This window comes from Lepisma saccharinum, chromosome 10, assembly GCF_977018435.1.
Source record: "Lepisma saccharinum chromosome 10, izLepSacc3.1, whole genome shotgun sequence".
In the NCBI taxonomy this organism is placed as follows: domain Eukaryota; kingdom Metazoa; phylum Arthropoda; class Insecta; order Zygentoma; family Lepismatidae; genus Lepisma; species Lepisma saccharinum.
In genome coordinates, this window is record NC_139238.1 from 37,685,159 (window position 1) to 37,702,408 (window position 17,250).

The 17,250-nt window shown below is 37.3% G+C and overlaps 1 protein-coding gene and 1 long non-coding RNA gene across 3 annotated transcripts in view; one reads left to right on the forward strand and one right to left on the reverse strand.

The window, feature by feature from the left end:
- The window catches only part of LOC145993869 (uncharacterized), a 99,290-nt gene extending 89,456 nt beyond the window's left edge, over positions 1-9,834 (reverse strand). The window contains exon 1 of the long non-coding RNA XR_014442301.1: positions 9,710-9,834. This is a non-coding gene — a long non-coding RNA (uncharacterized LOC145993869). The remainder of the gene's footprint in view (positions 1-9,709) is intronic.
- The window catches only part of LOC145993868 (uncharacterized), a 202,108-nt gene that overhangs the window by 145,747 nt on the left and 39,111 nt on the right, over positions 1-17,250 (forward strand). The window lies entirely within an intron of this gene.

Genomic DNA, 17,250 nt, shown 5'->3' on the forward strand with positions numbered 1-17,250 from the left:
GATCTAGAGAATGGCAAGATATTTTGAAAAATTTATAGAGATCAAAAAGTTGCATCTCGCCATGCCCATGAGAAATCACCAAGCCCCATGTCTCTAGCATTCATGGTTCCAGAGATAATCAAAATCCAAAAAATTATCGATTTTTTCAAAATTTGAGTATGTTGCTCTGGGGAACATGCAGAGTCACCCCCATAAATATAATTGTCCTAGGATCAAAACTAGTGAAAATTGCAAAAATAAAATAATCGATTTTTTCAACATTTCAGTATGTTGCTCTGGGGGCCATGCAGAGTCACCCCCATAAATATAATTATCCTAGGATCAAAATTAGTGACAGAATAGAGAAACAAAAATTATAATATGGCTTGGATATAGCTACCAGCCACTATATTTTTATTTTGAACACAGCACTTAAAACTAAGCCAAGATGCACCCCCACCCCTACCTACCCCCACCCCCACCCCCACCCCCACACACCCATACCTACCCCCACCCATACCCACATCCATACATATTTACTTCCCAGTCCAGTTCTATTGCATCATGTTGTGCAATATTAATTGATTAAATGCTTATGACATAATGTGATGATGTGGTGTTTCCTGATTGGTTTAAATAAGCAGAGTTCCTATTGGCTCTGTAAATCTATATAAGCCAGGGCACAGTGCAGATTCTTCACCATTGCTGGATCGGCAGTGGAACCCACAAGTGGGGGGCAGAACCTGAACAGGCTCCACCAAAGTATAGGAGAATTGAAGCATATAATTTGGCGGAATAACCCAAGTAAGGTCATAGAAACAATATACATTGATACAATAAAAGCCAAATTTTTGGCAAAAAGAGGGAAAAAAGGGGGAAAAAGGGCCTGCGGCACGGCCAGTTCCACTGCCCGGATCAATACTCGGGGCAGTTCCTCAGATTCCCGCCCCGAGGAGCTGCGGCACGGCCAGTTCCACTGCACGGATCAATACTCGGGGCAGTTCCTCAAATTCCCGCCCCGAGGAGCTGCGGCACGGCCAGTTCCACTGCCCGGATCAATACTCGGGGCAGTTCCTCAGATTCCCGCCCCGAGGAGCTGTGGGATCAATATTCCCCGCCCGGGCAGTTCTATTCCTGCCAAAGTGGTTCCTTAATACAAAATCTCAAGAACTAATTGACATAGAGCTTTGCAGTTTTTTTGTCTGCACTGAACCCAACTGATATTTTTTATTAAGCATAGAGTTTTGAATTGAACCCCAGGAAATTTTATATAAATACCAAAGCCAAAAATATTAACACACATACACACATACATACACACTAAATATACAAATCACACAGCTGAACCCAACTGATATTTTTATTAAGTATAAAGTTTTGAATTGAAGCCCAGGAAATATATATAATAAACCAACAACAAAAATACCGAATCAAAAATATTGTAATCAATGCAATAAGAATATATCCAACCCCAATTGGGTTAAGCACAATTGTAATCCAGAAAAAAGCAGAATACTCACAATAATATGCCCCAAATGCAATAGAAAATATAGCATGCAATACTTCACATATAAACATACAGATACTTCTTCTGCACAGTCATCAACATTTCCAAACAAAATTGATTGGAAATATTTGTGTGATTGCCCTGTATAATTTAGATTGCAAGGCTAAGTTTTGCAATTTTCTAGACCAGGAACTTGACCCTGTGCACCAGAAACAGGCTCTCCACAAATTATGTGAACATCATGGAGCACACAATATATTTTACAATTTTGAGAATCTCAATTTAAATTCAGGAACAAGAGATTTGGATTTGATGTATCTGGAAATATTTTTGCATCTTGAATCAACCTGCAAACAACATTACATGTTAGGCTGGGCTATTTCAACAGCAGTAAATATTTACCAAATGTTTCAATGTTAAAAAACAATCAGAATAATATCTTCCAGGAAATATAGATACCTGAACATGCAAACATATTTTGAAAGAAGAAATATTGCAAGATATATAAAATCAGACCACCTGTTGGATTGTTTTAGGGAAAAATTTGAAAATCTATCAGAGTATGATTTTTTTAAAGTGCAAAATGAAACAGAGGCAAGATGGGTACTTGACAGTGATGTTGGGTTTGGATATGTGAGCATAGAATTGGGTTCTGAATATGATGATTTTGAATCCAATACATACTGGCACAGAATTGATGCATACCTGTTGCATTGTTATTGGGGAAAATATGTTGCTTTTTTTACAAAAAGTACTTCAAGTATAGAAAAATTTAGGTTTTACAAATTTTTTCATGATCATAGAATTTATACAAACAGCAGGTGGCCTGTTGATGACATATCATGGGACACAACAATTTCCATACTTGATGAGGCAGGAAAATTGGATGTAAATTCTGGTTTATATTTTAATGAGTTGATTATGTACCTGCTTAAAAACAATATCAATTCTGGCTCCTTCAATACAAGATGGATTTAAATAATTAGAGTTTTTACACAAAATATTTTTTATAAATGGAACCTCTACCAGATTATAATCTATTCTATGGAGATTATGTTTATACAGGCCCATATGTTGCAGAGTATCGGTACAGGAACAAGATTGAAGTGTTTGTAACAGAGGAGCCTGAAAAATACAGACACATAAAATCCATAAAACATCTCATACATCCAAATTGTTGCAGGTTGTCATATCTTATAGAGGTTTGTTCTGAGTACAATTATATCTTATCAATTATGAACAGCTCTGCTGCATGTTGTGATGATGAATATCTAGTCCCTAAACCTAACAGAGCTGTGCAGTGATGTTGTTATTGGGAACAGGATTCAAATCCTACACAGATTTATGGATAGGAGTGATTGCCATGAAATTATATCTAGATCCCTGTGCAATAATGCTGTTATTGGGAACAGGATTCAAATCCTACACAGATACAGATTCTTGCTGAGCTTAATAGGTGATTGTCATGGAAGATACTCAATATTTCTGCTGTTATTAGGTACAAAATTCAATTACACAGATATAATATCTAGATGCATACAGAACTGTGGTTTCTATAAATCTATACTCAATATCCCTATACCTGACAGCTGTGCGGTGATGCTGTTTTTGGGAACAAGATTCAAATCCCACACAGAAACAGATTTTTGCTGGGCTTAGAACTATTATGGATAGCTGATTGCCATGAAATAATACCTGACAGAGCTGTGCAGTGATGCTGTTATTGGGAACAATTTTAACAGAGCTGTGGTTTCCATACTCAATATCCCTATACCTGACAGAGCTGTGCAGTGATGCTGTTATTGGAACAGGATTCAAATATACAGATTCTTGCTAAACTTAGAACTATGCCATGAACAAAACTGTGCGGTGATATAATTATTGGGAACAAGCTTCAAATCTCTGCACAAATACAGATTCTTGCTGAGCTTAGAGTGAAGATACTAGTGATATAATTATTGAGAATAGGATTCAAATTTTGGAACTATTATGGATAGGTGATTACTATGAAGATACTCAATATTTTTGTTATTAGGTATAAATATTATTTCATTCAATTCTTCACCTCCATATCTATAACACCTCTGTGTAATTCCATAACAGTTCCATGATCAGCTCACAAACAAATCTCATCTAACAGTTCCATAACAGTTCCATGCTCAGCTCTGTGTCTGTGTGAGGCAAGCACAGCTCTGTTAGAGATAGGGATTAAAAATTATTTCATTCTTCACAAATAAATCTCATCTAACAGTTCCATGCTCAGCTCTGTCTGTGTGGGGATTTGTGCCTAATAACATCAAAAACAACACAGCTCTGTTAGTTCAATTCTTCACATCCATATCCATAACATCTCTGTCTAATTCCATAACAGTTCCATGCTCAGCTCTGTGTCTATGTAGAGCAGATAGGGATATTAAGTATAAATTTAAAAATTATTTTATTCTTCACAAACAAATCTCTTCTAACAATTCCATAGCAGTTCCATGCTCAGCTTGTATCTGTGTGGGATTTGTACAGCAACATTAGAGACAGAGTAGATGGGTATAAATATTATTTTATTCAATTCTTCACCTCCATATCCATAACAGCTCTGTGTTTATAATAGATCTTCACATCTAACAATTCCCATAACAGTTTCATGCTCAGCAAGGCTCTGTGTCTGTGTAGTTTCATAACAGTTTCTGTGTGGGATTTGTGCAGAGCACAGCTCTGAGATAGGGACTAACAGTTAGGGTATAATTAATTCTTCACATCTAACAACTATAACAATTCCTCCTATCTATTGAGTGTCTAGATGTTATTTCATCCCTATGCCATGACAGTTTCAACTCTGTATTTGTATGGGATTTAAAGCTTGTCCAATTCTTCACATCTCCCAATGTGTGGCATGAAATTGTGTTTTTTGCCAAAAAAAAAATCTCAGCATGGCCCTGTGTCTGTGTGAGATTTGAGGCCTGTTCCCGGTATAGGTAGATTTGAAATAGGATCTGTGCCTCCCGGCTTGAGAAGAAAGGGACTATGCATATTGTTTTGAGGTGGGATCTGAATCTCAGCAAAAGCCCTAATCACAGCGGAGCTGTGTCAGGGATCATAATTGATAGGATATAATTGTATTCAGAACAAACCCCCCTATAAGATATGATAACTTTCAAGCTCTGCTGTTACAAACACTTCCCTGTATACATACTGGGCTATCACTATAATAATATTTGCCACATGTTCTGTGATTATAAGCTCCGCTGTGATTAGGGCTTTTGCTACTACACAGACACAGAGCCTTGCTGAGCATGAAACTGTTATGGGAATTGTTAGATGTGAAGATCTATTATAAACACAGAGCTGTTATGGATATGGAGGTGAAGAATTGAATAAAATAATATTTATACCCATCTACTCTGTCTCTAATGTTGCTGTACAAATCCCACACAGATACAAGCTGAGCATGGAACTGCTATGGAATTGTTAGAAGAGATTTGTTTGTGAAGAATAAAATAATTTTTAAATTTATACTTAATATCCCTATCTGCTCTACATAGACACAGAGCTGAGCATGGAACTGTTATGGAATTAGACAGAGATGTTATGGATATGGATGTGAAGAATTGAACTAACAGAGCTGTGTTGTTTTTGATGTTATTAGGCACAAATCCCCACACAGACAGAGCTGAGCATGGAACTGTTAGATGAGATTTATTTGTGAAGAATGAAATAATTTTTAATCCCTATCTCTAACAGAGCTGTGCTTGCCTCACACAGACACAGAGCTGAGCATGGAACTGTTATGGAACTGTTAGATGAGATTTGTTTGTGAGCTGATCATGGAACTGTTATGGAATTACACAGAGGTGTTATAGATATGGAGGTGAAGAATTGAATGAAATAATATTTATACCTAATAACAAAAATATTGAGTATCTTCATAGTAATCACCTATCCATAATAGTTCCAAAATTTGAATCCTATTCTCAATAATTATATCACTAGTATCTTCACTCTAAGCTCAGCAAGAATCTGTATTTGTGCAGAGATTTGAAGCTTGTTCCCAATAATTATATCACCGCACAGTTTTGTTCATGGCATAGTTCTAAGTTTAGCAAGAATCTGTATATTTGAATCCTGTTCCAATAACAGCATCACTGCACAGCTCTGTCAGGTATAGGGATATTGAGTATGGAAACCACAGCTCTGTTAAAATTGTTCCCAATAACAGCATCACTGCACAGCTCTGTCAGGTATTATTTCATGGCAATCAGCTATCCATAATAGTTCTAAGCCCAGCAAAAATCTGTTTCTGTGTGGGATTTGAATCTTGTTCCCAAAAACAGCATCACCGCACAGCTGTCAGGTATAGGGATATTGAGTATAGATTTATAGAAACCACAGTTCTGTATGCATCTAGATATTATATCTGTGTAATTGAATTTTGTACCTAATAACAGCAGAAATATTGAGTATCTTCCATGACAATCACCTATTAAGCTCAGCAAGAATCTGTATCTGTGTAGGATTTGAATCCTGTTCCCAATAACAGCATTATTGCACAGGGATCTAGATATAATTTCATGGCAATCACTCCTATCCATAAATCTGTGTAGGATTTGAATCCTGTTCCCAATAACAACATCACTGCACAGCTCTGTTAGGTTTAGGGACTAGATATTCATCATCACAACATGCAGCAGAGCTGTTCATAATTGATAAGATATAATTGTACTCAGAACAAACCTCTATAAGATATGACAACCTGCAACAATTTGGATGTATGAGATGTTTTATGGATTTTATGTGTCTGTATTTTTCAGGCTCCTCTGTTACAAACACTTCAATCTTGTTCCTGTACCGATACTCTGCAACATATGGGCCTGTATAAACATAATCTCCATAGAATAGATTATAATCTGGTAGAGGTTCCATTTATAAAAAATATTTTGTGTAAAAACTCTAATTATTTAAATCCATCTTGTATTGAAGGAGCCAGAATTGATATTGTTTTTAAGCAGGTACATAATCAACTCATTAAAATATAAACCAGAATTTACATCCAATTTTCCTGCCTCATCAAGTATGGAAATTGTTGTGTCCCATGATATGTCATCAACAGGCCACCTGCTGTTTGTATAAATTCTATGATCATGAAAAAATTTGTAAAACCTAAATTTTTCTATACTTGAAGTACTTTTTGTAAAAAAAGCAACATATTTTCCCCAATAACAATGCAACAGGTATGCATCAATTCTGTGCCAGTATGTATTGGATTCAAAATCATCATATTCAGAACCCAATTCTATGCTCACATATCCAAACCCAACATCACTGTCAAGTACCCATCTTGCCTCTGTTTCATTTTGCACTTTAAAAAAATCATACTCTGATAGATTTTCAAATTTTTCCCTAAAACAATCCAACAGGTGGTCTGATTTTATATATCTTGCAATATTTCTTCTTTCAAAATATGTTTGCATGTTCAGGTATCTATATTTCCTGGAAGATATTATTCTGATTGTTTTTTAACATTGAAACATTTGGTAAATATTTACTGCTGTTGAAATAGCCCAGCCTAACATGTAATGTTGTTTGCAGGTTGATTCAAGATGCAAAAATATTTCCAGATACATCAAATCCAAATCTCTTGTTCCTGAATTTAAATTGAGATTCTCAAAATTGTAAAATATATTGTGTGCTCCATGATGTTCACATAATTTGTGGAGAGCCTGTTTCTGGTGCACAGGGTCAAGTTCCTGGTCTAGAAAATTGCAAAACTTAGCCTTGCAATCTAAATTATACAGGGCAATCACACAAATATTTCCAATCAATTTTGTTTGGAAATGTTGATGACTGTGCAGAAGAAGTATCTGTATGTTTATATGTGAAGTATTGCATGCTATATTTTCTATTGCATTTGGGGCATATTATTGTGAGTATTCTGCTTTTTTCTGGATTACAATTGTGCTTAACCCAATTGGGGTTGGATATATTCTTATTGCATTGATTACAATATTTTTGATTCGGTATTTTTGTTGTTGGTTTATTATATATATTTCCTGGGCTTCAATTCAAAACTTTATACTTAATAAAAATATCAGTTGGGTTCAGCTGTGTGATTTGTATATTTAGTGTGTATGTATGTGTGTTAATATTTTTGGCTTTGGTATTTATATAAAATTTCCTGGGGTTCAATTCAAAACTCTATGCTTAATAAAAAATATCAGTTGGGTTCAGTGCAGACAAAAAAACTGCAAAGCTCTATGTCAATTAGTTCTTGAGATTTTGTATTAAGGAACCACTTTGGCAGGAATAGAACTGCCCGGGCGGGGAATATTGATCCCACAGCTCCTCGGGGCGGGAATCTGAGGAACTGCCCCGAGTATTGATCCGGGCAGTGGAACTGGCCGTGCCGCAGCTCCTCGGGGCGGGAATTTGAGGAACTGCCCCGAGTATTGATCCGTGCAGTGGAACTGGCCGTGCCGCAGCTCCTCGGGGCGGGAATCTGAGGAACTGCCCCGAGTATTGATCCGGGCAGCGGAACTGGCCGTGCCGCAGGCCCTTTTTTCCCTCTTTTTGCCAAAAATTTGGCTTTTATTGTATCAATGTATATTGTTTCTATGACCTTACTTGGGTTATTCCGCCAAATTATATGCTTCAATTCTCCTATACTTTGGTGGAGCCTGTTCAGGTTCTGCCCCCCACTTGTGGGTTCCACTGCCGATCCAGCAATGGTGAAGAATCTGCACTGTGCCCTGGCTTATATAGATTTACAGAGCCAATAGGAACTCTGCTTATTTAAACCAATCAGGAAACACCACATCATCACATTATGTCATAAGCATTTAATCAATTAATATTGCACAACATGATGCAATAGAACTGGACTGGGAAGTAAATATGTATGGATGTGGGTATGGGTGGGGGTAGGTATGGGTGTGTGGGGGTGGGGGTGGGGGTGGGGGTAGGTAGGGGTGGGGGTGCATCTTGGCTTAGTTTTAAGTGCTGTGTTCAAAATAAAAATATAGTGGCTGGTAGCTATATCCAAGCCCTATTATAATTTTTGTTTCTCTATTCTGTCACTAATTTTGATCCTAGGATAATTATATTTATGGGGGTGACTCTGCATGGCCCCCAGAGCAACATACTGAAATTTTGAAAAAATCGATTATTTTATTTTTGCAATTTTCACTAGTTTTGATCCTAGGACAATTATATTTATGGGGGTGACTCTGCATGTTCCCCAGAGCAACATACTCAAATTTTGAAAAAATCGATAATTTTTTGGATTTTGATTATCTCTGGAACCATGAATGCTAGAGACATGGGGCTTGGTGATTTCTCATGGGCATGGCGAGATGCAACTTTTTGATCTCTATAAATTTTTCAAAATATCTTGCCATTCTCTAGATCTTGAATAACTTGCCTATTTTTCAAGATAGGAGCATGGGGGTTGCATATTTGAAATCTAGAGGCTGTTTAGAAGTTTTGTTAAAAAATCGATAATTTTTTGAATTTGAGATTTTTTCAAAAACTATCAGTACTGGAGACTTGAAATTTTGTAGGCATATTCTAGGCATGATTCTCTACATTTTATGTCTCTATAATTTTCCTGATATATGCAATATTTAAGCTGTAAATCTCTGATTTATGTCTGTTCTATAAATAGAATTTTCTGAAAAATGCAATATTAACAATAATTTTGACTATCTCTGGAACCATGAATGCTAGAGACATGGGGCTTGGTGATTTCTCATGGGCATTTCAAGATGCAACTTTTTGATCTCTATAATTTTTCAAAAATCTCTTGCCATTCTCTAGATCTTGAATAACTTGCCTATTTTTCTTGAATAACTTGCCTATATCATACAATATCAAGAAGAGCATATTTTTAACAAGTTTATGGACAACAATCTCACAGAAGTGCCTTTTATAAGTATAGTATCATCAATCCGAGGGGGGTCATACTTTCCCAGGAAATTCCCGAGGGCATTTTTACAAAAATCTTGGATTAGGCAGGGTTCCACACTTGAGCAAAAAGCTCATATGCTCATGTTGAGCTTGTTTTAAGTGTAGGTAAACCTGCTTGAGGGGGGTTCATACTTTCTCGGGTTTATAATAGCATCAATACCACTACTCACTAGTAAAAAAAAGCGCCGTAAAATAACCGAAATGGAAAAATGGATTTAAATCTACCATTTAACATTTATCGTTAGCATAAAAAGTAAATAGCGACCTTACCTTGACGTCTGACTGCCAAACGGGAGAACCAGATTCGATTCCCGGGATGAGTGATTTCAGTTGGGAGTGTTCCAGCAATGTATCTGGAAGAAGTGGCACTGGAGTTCACCCAGCATCTAATAAATGGTTACCCGGAGGCATCTCCACAAATGACCGATGTTGTGATTGTGTGAGCCCTACCTCCACATCATTCCATAAGCCTCCATGGTATGCTGCAATATGCAAGGGGATACTGTTAAGTTTGGATTCTTCGATATTCTGGAGTATGGAGTAAAGAATATGACTAGAATTTAGACACAAGAAAAAGTGTATAATTCACGAACAGATTGACACAATTTGTATAAATCATGGAATAGACACTTGACGTCCTTTCTTTGTCACAAAGGACGGTATAGAATTTACGACATACGTGATGGAAACTAGATAAATTAGACTAACATTAAACAATATATAATAACAAGGTCAGGCGCACACTGATGACCAGTGGCGTAGCATTATAGTACGCCCGTACGCCCGGCGTTCCCAGGTTTAAAATTTCAAAAATGCGTAAATGTTGTACATATAAAGTAAAACTTGACTAATTTCATATATGTTTGACCTTCATGGCATTAAAATAGCTATTTTTCGCGATCCGCTTGCAACGCTCCACTAACAACACTCGTTCTAGCATTTTTTTAATTTTTTTTTTATTTTGCCTTTCCTGGCCGGACGCCGAGCAGGTTTGGCGTAAAGGACTCTATATTCCTTGCTGCCTTTCTAGAGGGAAAGCTTGGATCTCTCTACAGCACGCGCGTAAATGCTCTCTCGTACGCCAGCGTAAGGAGCAGAGGGCTACGGTGATTGGTTCATGTGACCCTTCCTGCCTTCTGAAGCGGACGACAGCGCTAGAATTCCTACCCGGTTCTTCGCGCTCATGCCACTCGTGCTATGTGATGCTACAATACGCAATATTGACTGACGTAACTTTACCAAACTCAAATATACCACTTTTTAATGGCTACTGGCACTGCATTGTAATATTTATCGCACGAACAGTGATGTGCATTAAAAACTAAAAGATCAACACAGTTTTTGTCAAATAAGTTGGTGAAGTCCTCGTGATAGAAATTCAGCCTGTGGCTGCTCTACCACTTAACCGCAAAACTATTATTTTTTATTATTATTATTATTATTATTATTATTTCGTTATTGTCTAACTGCTTAATATATTGTGTCAATGGATATTCATTTGAAAACTCTTAACATCGAATGGTCTCTGGACAAAATTATTTTAAAATGTTTATCAACATTCTCAAGACGTAATAAACAGTGGTCGGAATTACTAATTACTAGTCAGTAGAGTGTACGATAGTTGGATCATCCACCCACCTCCGTGTCGGAGTGTTTTTAACAGCGCGCCAAGACGACAGAAGCCCCTGATTCCAATCCCGGCGTGAGTACGGGTGTTCTTTGTGAGTGTTCCTTCTTCAATATCATCACTCATATTCATATTCGCGATTAACGAAAAATGGTAGAAAAGCGAAGTAAAATAAACCAAATCAATAAGTAGTTGGATCCTCCACAACAATGACGTCTACTGTTGTGCAGAGGCGCTTGTGATTCAGGTAGGTTTTTAATGACTTGCGTCATGCGGAAAGGTATATAAAAAGGTATAAAACACCAGAGTTCAAAACATTTGTGGCATAGTGAGTCATCTAATTTTCTAGCTAAAACATGCATGGATGATGTTTTATTGAAAGCCCAGCTGGCTTCAGGCAAATAAACAATACCTATAAGTACATTATTAAGCAAGAAATGGCCGACCCTTCCTTCGGACTTGGCGTTCCCACCCGAAATGTCCATGCTACGCCACTGCTGATGACACAGATTAGGTCTGGCGTAGATGTTCAGTCGGTATACGACACTCTACCCCCTTTGGCAGAAGAGACTCCTGTTTCATAGAGTTTGCCCTTAGCGGTCAGGCGGTCGTCTTGGCCTCTGGGATCTTCTAATCGGCTGATGATTGTTTGTCGCGTTCGGAGGCCCTATTTGATCTTCAGCAGCAGGTACAGGGAGATAGTCCTCTCTTACTAGGACCGGGTTGTTGCCGAGCGAGAGACTTGGATTTTGGACAACGGTGTCTTTCCTAACCTTAGCGGGATATCTCTTGACCTTCGAAAGATGAATAACAACCACGTCATTATCGACAATTACTTTTGCCATTTTCCGGCACATCAATTTTACAATTTCGCCGATAGTGTATTTGGAACAATGCTAATTTCTTCTTGCACTAGTACTTTTTCCCCCGGCATTAATCGAACAGGACCAATAGATTGGTTTTTGGAATCATCTGTTACGTCAGAAGTAGAAATAACCGTTCTTGGCCAAAACTTAAGTAAGCGTTCTGCCGGAGTATACTTTTGCACTGGAGTATTTCTCAATCTACTCAAAAGTTCAAGAATGAACTTGTCCGTGTCTCGCAAAGTGATACACGAACGATTCGAAAAGTTATTTTCGAGCATGTTCTTCAACACCCCAACATTCCTTTCAGATAGACCATTTGATTGGAGGGTGTACGGAACTGAGTGAAGAAGCTTAATATTCCTGTTTGAGCAATAAGTGTTGAACTCTGAAGATGCAAATGGTTGACCATTGTCAGTAACATAGGTAAAAGACGTAAGCCTTTCAATATCTTCGTTCATTGTGTTCCAGAAGAACGATGAATGAGCTATTTCTTTCATTTTGCATGTTCCCTGGTGGAATTTGTGCAACACAGAAAGGACACTATGGATACATGATTCAGGTACGACCAATCTTTCGCCCATGAAAATACATCCCTTCTGTACGTGGACATCATATCGCCTGTCAAATATCTTTCTAAGAGGATGCCCTTTTGTTCTTCCAATGAATTGCGGCCATCTTACTTGAACATATTCGAAGACTTTGGAAAGCTCAGGATCACGTTGTGATTCCAGCGCAATGTGCGTCAACACCGAATATTCAATTAGATTAAGGACAACCGGCTCAGCTGTCAACTGACATGCGAAATCCTCATGATTATCATGGACTGGATCATCTGCAACACAAATTCTTGACAGCGCATCAGTCAACTCCACATGAGGTGTACACTGTTTTGAAATTGTATTCTTCTAACACTAACTTCCATCTGTTGATTCTGCTGATGGCTAGAGCAGGCAGGTTACTTCTAGGATCAAGCAGGTGAGATAATGGTTTCGAGTCAGTGAATTCAACAAAATGTCGTACATGAGGTACTTGTGAAAGTATTTAACTTCACGGACTAATGCAAGTGATTCCCTTTCAAACTGAGTGTAGTTCCTTTCCGCAGCGGATAAAGTAGCGGCCATACACATGAGAGTCTTGAGGATTCCGTTTATCTTGTGCATAATGGCTGCTCCCGTAACGGTAGGAGATGCATCTGACATCAGGTAGGATCATATACCGTGCGTACTAAATCCTTAGATAGCAGATCCTTGACATCCTGAAATTCCTTCAGATGAACGTCTGTCCATGACCAGCGCACCCTATTCTTCAACAAATCATATATATAAACTGGCAAGACAGTCAGCTAGTTTTAGCAGGTACGAAGCGTAATACGTGACCATACCGAGAAATGACTTCAATTCGGCGACATTAGTGGGTGGCTTACACTGAATTATTTTATCAATGTTTTCTTTCAGAGGACTAATTCCATCCTGCGAAAAAGAATGACCCAGATACTTCACATTTTGCACGAAGAACACAGGTTTATGTTCGTTTATGCGGACGCCATAATCAGAGAAAAGGTTCAGCACCTTTTTTGCGTTATCATAACTTACCTGAAGAGTAATTCCTCCTACTAAAATGTCGTCTTGGAAAATGGAAACCTTGTCTATGCCCATCAATATATGTTCCACCGTCGCTTGGAAAAGGCGCGGCAGAATTTACTCCGAAGGGAAGCTTTAACTGTCTGAATAACCCGAATTCTGTGTTGAAGACAAGGACCTTCTTAACCTGTAGAGACTGAAGGTAAGCCCTTCGAAGGTCAAACGAAACGATCCAACTGCAACCAACCATCTTGTTGAAGAGGTCCTCTATTTTAGGTAACGGATGTCTCATCTTCCTAAGTTGCGGATTTACAGTGTTCTTGTAGGACACACACAGCCTTAATTCACAGTTTTTCTTACGAACAACAACAAGAGGAGAAGTAGTCCATGATGATGATTTGATCGTTTCAATGACCCCGTCACTAACCAACTTCTGCAATTCATCCTTTAGTGAGTACGGGACGTCATCATATCTCTTGAACACTGGTGTAGCTTCGTCTTTCAATGGTAAGTCTATCTCGAAGCAGGCCCGTAGCCAGGAATTTTTAGTAGGGGGGGGGGGCAAAGTCAATCCCAGAGGGGGCAAATTTTTTAATGTATTGTATCGCCTTGGCAGATATAGCAAAAGCTATAAGTAACAGGAAAGGGATGATATCTTGAAACTCCAACGAACAAAAAAAAAAGTTCGAGCAACATCAAGTAACAGTACTTCGATAATGACCTTTCCGGGCTGCCAAAGAATAAAAATATAAAGTCTAGTCGGGACTGTATCTACTTGCTATTTACAGGTCGATAATGTTAATAGACGATCGTGCTTCATAATGTTTCCCTCTAGTTTCCAGTATGCAAGATTTTTACGCACATTAACCAAAATAATAACTTAAATGTGAAACACTATCACATTTTCATCATGTTTGATAATAATTTGACCAACTAAGCTGTCCTACATCTTTCACCAGCCGACCTCTATGGTGGGATGGTTACACAACACACTACGAAGCCAAGGGTCCCAGTTTCGAGCCTGGGCATGAGTGTTCTTTGTGAGCAGAGGCGCAACCACTGGCGTACGCTAAAATCGACATTTTCAAGTAAAAGCACCATATACTCTGGAAAAACCAGAGTGGTAAATTCAAGTCCTATAAAATTATCCCCAGTTGACATTTTTGAGAGTGGAAAGTTGTAAATATACGATATATCTTATTGTGTATACCGCCCACTAGAAAGCAGTCAGGGATGCTAAATTTTGAAAAACATTAGATTCTTATAAGTTTAAAAAATCTCAAATTCCCCCTTCCATGTATTATGATATTAATATGCAACATACTCGCTATTTTAAAAATATTATTTATTGATTTTAATTCGAAAATATATAACAATAACAAATATAATAATAATAACACGACAAATTCTTCGGTGCGCTATGTTCCCACGGATCCGTATAAGTTTGCGCCACTGAAAGCATCCACCTATAAAATTCCAGCCCCTCCGAAAAAAAATCCTGCGTACGCCAGTGGGCGCAACCACGAATTTTTGTCTGGAGGGGGGGCAGAACCTGGACAAACGTGCAAATAATAATAATTGTAATATAGTGGTGGTAGTGGTAGTAATAATAGTAGCATCAAAGACGTTATTAAAAATCACGCAAGAAGGTGTTAGAAGTCTGTGCTAAAGCATTTGTCATGGAACAAATGATTTGAAAATGTTTTCTAACACGTTCAGTTTCACATTAGATAATACTGGAAAACAAGCACACAACTGTATTTTTGAAGGACACAAAATGCATGATGAACATAATTCTATTTGTACATATGACATGTATTACTTTCATGTACAACATGCTATTTATGCAACATGGAATGACGTGTTTGTGTTCGTCTTGTGTAGTAATTGTGCTGTCTAATGTGTTTGTCTTGTGTAGTAGTTCCTCCATTCATATTGGGGATTAGGCGTAGAGCTGACAACTCTGCACTGTAAAAAAAAATGTCAAGAAACAGCAATATAAGGCCATGGATGTTCCCAAGGTAAAATATTCCGGAGGTAAAATAGTCCCCCGTTCGGATCTCCGGGTGGGGACTACTTTGGGAGGTCCCTGGACTAAGGATAACATCTAAATTAGGAATAAGGATATTAAATTAGGCACCTGGAATGTTCTGAGCCTTTACCGGCCTGGGGCATTTCAGTGTACAGTTAATGAGATAGTTAAGTATAAATTAGATGTAGTAGCTGTCCAGGAAGTTAGGTGGCCAGGAGAAGGGAATTGTAAAACTAAAAATTATACTTTTTTCTATGGTGGTACTGAAAATCATAATTTTGGAACAGGCTTTTTCATAAATAATAGAATTATATCGGCTCTTAAAACAGTAGAATTTATTAATGATAGCATATCGTATGCAGTTTTACAGGGTAGGTGGTGTAAAATTATTTTAATAAACATACATGCACCAACGGAAGATAAAGATGATAATACTAAAGATGATTTTTATACAGAGTTAGAACAGGTCTTTGATAAATTTTCTCAGTATGATATGAAAATTCTGTTAGGTGACTGTAATGCACAGACTGGCAAAGAAGAGACATTTAAACCCACGATTGGTAAAGAAAGTCTTCATGAATTAAGTAATGATAATGGTATAAGATTGATTACTTTTGCAACCTCAAAGAATTTAATTGTGAAAAGTACCACTTTTAAACATAAAGATATCCATAAATATACCTGGTCTTCTCCAGATGGTAAAACTCATAATCAGATAGATCATATTCTCATTGATAAGAGAAGGCATACTAGTATAATTGACGTTCGTACACATAGAGGTACTGACTGTGCCAGTGACCATTATTTAGTAATTGCTAAATTAAGAGAAAGACTCTCAGTGATAAATCATAAGCAACAAAATCTAAAAGTTCCAAAATTTGATACAGGAAAGTTTACTGATGAAAGAATTAAGAAAGATTACCAAATTAAACTGTCAAATAGATTTGATGTTTTGCAGGATTTAAATGATGATGAAAATATAAATGAAACAGACGTAAATAAGAATTGGGAGCACATACGTAATGCAATAGAATCAGCAGCTAAAGAAAGTATAGGATACCATAAACCGAGAAAAATTAAGCCATGGTTTGATAATGAATGTCATAATCTAATAGAAATAAGAAATCAGGCTAGACTTAGGTGGTTAAATAACTCTGATGATACAAATCTAAACAATTATAATAGAATAAAGCGAGAAGTTAACCGCACGTTTAGAAGTAAAAAAAAGAGATTACTTGAAAAGCAAAATTAACGAAATTGAAACAAACAGCAAAAATAAAAACATCAGAGTTCTATATAAAGGTGTAAATGAATTTAGAAAGGAGTGGCAACCTAAAGTAAACTTGATAAAAGATAAAGACGGTGATTTTCTAGCTGACCCAAGCGATATTCTAAATAGATGGAAGAACTACTTTAATGACCTTTTAAATGTCCATGTAGGAGATAAATCAGAAGTAAATGAAGTCCACACAGCAGAACCTTTAGTTCCAGAACATAACTTGACTGAAGTTAAAGATGCTATTAAAAGGCTAAAAAATAACAAAGCACCTGGCATTGATTTAATACCAGCTGAGTTAATTAAATATGGTGGAAATTCATTAATATGTCAAATTCATAAATTAATTTGTTTAATATGGAATAAAGAAGAAATCCCTCAACAGTGGAAAGAATCCATAATTGTTCCTGTGTTTAAAAAAGGTGATAAA